This window comes from Andrographis paniculata, unplaced genomic scaffold (genome assembly GCF_009805555.1).
Source record: "Andrographis paniculata isolate CXL003 unplaced genomic scaffold, ASM980555v1 Contig126END, whole genome shotgun sequence".
NCBI classification, from domain to species: domain Eukaryota; kingdom Viridiplantae; phylum Streptophyta; class Magnoliopsida; order Lamiales; family Acanthaceae; genus Andrographis; species Andrographis paniculata.
This window is the reverse complement of record NW_026137398.1, coordinates 17,501-22,500: the sequence shown is the minus strand read 5'-3', so window position 1 is coordinate 22,500 and position 5,000 is coordinate 17,501. Positions and strand designations below refer to the sequence as shown.

At 42.8% G+C, this 5,000-nt stretch overlaps 1 pseudogene; it reads left to right on the top strand.

The window, feature by feature from the left end:
- Positions 1-3,538: 3,538 nt before the first annotated feature.
- LOC127251514 (cytochrome c oxidase subunit 3-like) overlaps positions 3,539-5,000 on the top strand; it is a 4,763-nt pseudogene continuing 3,301 nt past the window's right edge.

Below are 5,000 nucleotides of genomic sequence, written 5' to 3'. Positions count from 1 at the left end.
AATGGGATTTGGGGCTGGGCCACTTCTTCCAAGAATTGTGAGTGAATCAAGGGCCTCTCACTTTGTTCGAGCAACTACGTACCTTTGACAAATGACAAACTATTTCAGGCTTTCCGCGATTCTATTATGGCATGACTATGCTGTTATTAGGATTACCCGATGCCCAAAGGTTCATCACGATCGGGCGATCAGGCAATTCGAAACATGAAAATAGAATAACGTATTTTTGATTAATGGCTGACGAACTACTTACTTGTGTTTGGTTATTGCATTAAGATTTCAATCTCGCCTGCAGGCAAGGCATATCTCATCTCGGTGGATCTGGAAAGACAGTCCTACTTCTCCTCTTACGCTTATGCTTCTATTTCAGCGTATTCAGTCTATGTTTATTCTTCTGCCTTTGACTTCTTTTGATGCTTCATAGGATGATGACTCTCACTCCGCTTTATAAAGAGGGTCAAGCTAGCTGAAAGCTCAAATCAATTCCTCCAGACGTCATTACTAAGTAAATTGGAACTTCCTTGCTAACGTTGAGTTGGGAGAAGCCCTTCTGGTAACTTATTGAAGTAGGCAAACCGAACTGGCTGGAAAAGACGAGCAAGGAAATCTTGATTTCCATGGCACAACTTGCCTCGAGCTTCGACGTTCCCTCACGCTTCAACAACAGAACAGACCTTCACTGTCAGGCAACGAAAGGTATTAGTTATTGGATGTGATGATCCTTCCGCATACCGAGTTGCCATCACCTCGGAAAATGTTTATACCGAGGGCGTGGTGTCAGTGCAGAGCTTGATAAGCTAAAGCGGAACAGGAATGATGCTGGCTGATTGGAACTTGGCATTCGGATGTTCTAGCTCATTGAGAAAACATTGATGCCAAACCAAAGGGTATGGTGTCAAGAGTTCAGACCGTCGAATGAATTGTGGCCTGGTGGGAGGACTTGTGTTACGATGCAGCTGGCACCTTGAGGTCTCGTTGCAGAGTGGGCAGCGATCGTTCGGAAAACGAGCATGCGTTCTAATGAGGGAATCAAGATGCTCAACCAGAGTAGATAGGCGAACAGCAGGAAACTCTGATTGTACACTATTTACGACACTACCAAGTGTATACACCATGATAACCTCCAATGAATATTGATTCAAAGCATTTATAAACTAGAATTGATTTTATCCTGGGTTGATATACCCATTTTATAAATGATTTCGCATAGGTTATCTATTTTTTAGAGCGAGCGCGAATTGGATGATGAAACTTACTCTTCTCAGGAAGCTCCTAATCTCACTGGCAGTTTCATCATGTCATTTAGGTGATTGATTCCACTTACATCAGTGTATGTAATACGAATACTAACATCACAGGAAGGAAGTTTTACTATTTTGTAGGGCTGCTCTCTTCTGCGTCGACTGCTATGTGCTAAAGGCTGCGGAATAAGAGCGGTAAGGCTTTCTGGATTCAACCCATCTTTTCTGGGCCTTGAATATTAAGCCCAATCTGTGGTTTTGTCATACAATAAGATCCAATTTGTTTGGACTCGTTAGGTTTGGCCCATTACCTTGAGTTAGGCCGAACGTGTACACCTTTTGTTATGAAGATGTGATCTTATCCACCGATGGGTCTTGTTCTAAGCCCAACCCTCTCGTCTTAGGGGAGGATATCCATAAACCTTCAATCACGGGAACTTCACCTTTTTGGTGGACAACCTATGTTGGGCTTAGTTTCACCCAATTTCTTAACTTGTAGTCTAGGGCTTTGCTTGGCATTGGGCTTCGATATAGCTTGCTTTCCTGGTCTTGCCTCTGCTCTCCTAATTCAGTCTATAGGCTTTGGTTTAGGTTCAATCTTATATATAAGTTTAGCTTAGGTCCATCAATCAATCTCTCATAAACCCCTAAGCTGAATCTATATGGGGCCTTGTGTTAGGCCTAGCTTGTGTAGGCTATCTTTCACCTATGGTTTCACCCATACTTGAAACTCTTGTCATTATCATTAGGCCAAAAATTCCTTGTAACGCTCTATTGGTTTCGGTATAATCAATGAATGTATAGGGGTCCACCTAATCTTTCCGCAGGTACGATCTAGACGACCACATTCCTGTTCGCCCAATTGGGCTAATCAATCCAATGGCTTCGCCCGTTCCAGTCCCCTTATAGAAGGGGATCCTAAACTGGATATTCGGAGCCTATAGATCCCGCGTCGGATTGATCTGACTCCAGCGCCACCCCCACGAAATCTTTTTCTTTGTTTTGGCCAAAATTCAAAGTTTATTTATTTCTCCAAGTCTTTTACTTTTCCCTTTTTCTAGGTTTGCTTCTTGAACTTGAACGACCGGTTGTTGAGTCTTATTCCCCCATATGATCTGAGAAAGCCTCTTCTTCGTAAGAAAGCAAGGGCTAAAGCTCAGGGATGGAAGCCAAAACAAAGCGAAAGAAAACAGCATTCAAAGTGGAATGTTGGTAAGAATCGCCCGCTGAAGCAGGAAGATCTGATCGCTACCCCTGAGTGAGAGGGGGTGTTTTCAGAGCAATCAAAGCAATCACGACGAACGAAAGAGGGCCGGATTCGCAAATGTTTATGGTTCTTTTATGGTTCTAAGGGCAAGTACCTCCTACTAAACGTCCTTATTGAAAACGAAAGCGACACCCCTTGCTGAAATAAGAAAAAATAAAGCAGACCACTTTTTTCCTTGGGCCGTAGAGAATAAGACATCATTTCCCCCGGAAAAGAGGATAAGAATCTGATGTCGAAGAGGGATATAATTTTCCTTCAATTCATTATTGAACCAAGTAGTGGCTCTTTCCCGACCGGATGTTATCTAAATCCCTTAATTAAGGGAAGATTGAAATAATCCCTAAAAGTCTCTGTCCCTGTATCGTCAAACTATTAAGGAAACTTCTTTAATAAGCATAGCTTATAAAAATTGTATAATAGCTAACCAACAGCTTGAAAGCGGACTGCTACAGTACTGATTTGATTTGGATTGCTTTCCTCCAGCTATACTACAGAAGGAATTTCTTTCCCTGGCTTTAGAGGTTTCAGCTTGACTTTGATTTAATTAATTGGGCATTTGTCCCGTCACAAGAATAAGCGGCAACCCCTTCTCTTCCTTAGTCTTAGTGGCACAAGCCTCCTTTTCTATTCATGGGAGCTGTAAAGGGAGAACTCAATTCCATTCTTTTTGAAAGCATAACTTGGGCTGTTGTCGAGCTATCCCTCACCTCGATGAAAATACAGATAAAAGTCTATCTGGCCCTCATAGGAATCGAGGAAAGAAGGATTTTAGCAGCAGGGTAGTTGGAATAGTTCTCCGCTGTTCTAGCTTTAGAGGAAATAGCAAATCCTAGATCACCCTTTTGAACTAAACTCTGGGAATTGATAGATAGCAAGAAGTTACGCCGTCACACTATCTGGTTCAGGAAGTTCTATAGCTTGATTTGATTGGCTAATCCGAACAAAAAAAAAGAAACCTAATAAAGGAAAAGGCATTTAGGACATCAATCCCGAGGGGAAGAAAAGAGGCACGAGTGAGATCTCACTTATTAAAGCAAAAGCCATAACCCTAGATGCAAAGATCCATTTTTCTCCTAAGGCTTGGTGAGCACTTAGCTTTGAACTTTGAAATATCAAATAACCATTTGATTTAGAGAAAGTATGCTCCTGGCTTGCCACCCGAAGAAGGGAATTCTATTGAACCTCCGAGACTGATTTGTTTTCCGGTAGTACTAATATGAGTGGGTGCTTTGCCCACTATCTATAAAAAAAACTTGCCCATTGGCTACATTCCGAACACTAATCTTTTACAGCTGCCCGGGATTTGGCCTTGCTCTTCGCCTTACCGAGTTGATAACATCTACACCGGAAACAAGAACTCTACCAACGCTTATTGCCAATAGTTCCTACGTTCACAGCTCAGATTTTTCCAACAGATAGGCCACCGGGATGACAGCCCTAGCCCTGAGAACTCTTATGATGAGGAAATACACCGGTTAGAAGACCAAGAGCAGATAGGGTAAGAGCTGCTACGAAAGCGGTTACCTTTCTAACTTTCCTTCTTACAGGGCACGTCCTACCACAGGGTGCAGCAGTGTGGAAAGAAGGCGAGCTGTTGCTGATGTGATAAAATGCTAGGGAAGATAGATTGACTATGCCCCTTAGCGAACTGACTTCCTCCTTTGGTACGCGCATCGTTTCTTCAGTTGGTGGGGCTAGGTTAATAGCTGGCATTTAATAAACAGAGCGATAGACCCGGGCGGGAAAGGCTAAGCTTTGGTGCCATCGTTTGTCTAGTATACTTAGTGTGCCTAGTGTGAAAGGAAATATGGCTTCGGGCAATGTCACTTCAAAAGAAAATCCTATTCTATTGGCTATTGAGAACTGGGATATATTGATTCTGGTTCTCCAGAATTGCTTCTTTCTGTGCCTGCACCGATGATGGACTATAAAAAAAATTATACTGACCATGGCATAAAACAAAGAAGAATGTCCGGCGATAGCATAGGTGCTCTTGCTCCCGCGTAGATTGAGTCCGTTCGAGTTTCAGCTTGGCTAGGGCGCTGGAAAAGAAGTCATTAAAGCGAGCTCTTTAAAGTGTCAAGGTCCTTATCCGAACCACTATGTACGGAAACAAGGAAGCCATCCCCGTATCTACTAAAGAAAGATGGATTTGTTTTGCACCTGATAGCGGGATGCCTTTCAGTCCAAATTTCCTACTTAGGAAGAGCCCTTCTCAAAGACACGCGAGCCAGCCGGAGCACATGCTACTTTTTCGAAATCGCGAACACCTTACCTTTCTTCTTAGTCTGATCCGGACACTCAAGACCTCGGTTCTTGGCTTTGATCCAATTCCGAAGCTCGTTTGCTCACTAGCCGATGTCATTTTCAATTGACAACGTTAGAAAAGTTAGAAAAGTATGGAGATTTCTTGTAGCAAGAAGTTTCTTTACCTTCCCCCTTTTGGGGGTAGTGGTATATACGAACCAGATTTCTTTTAGGAATGATCTTTC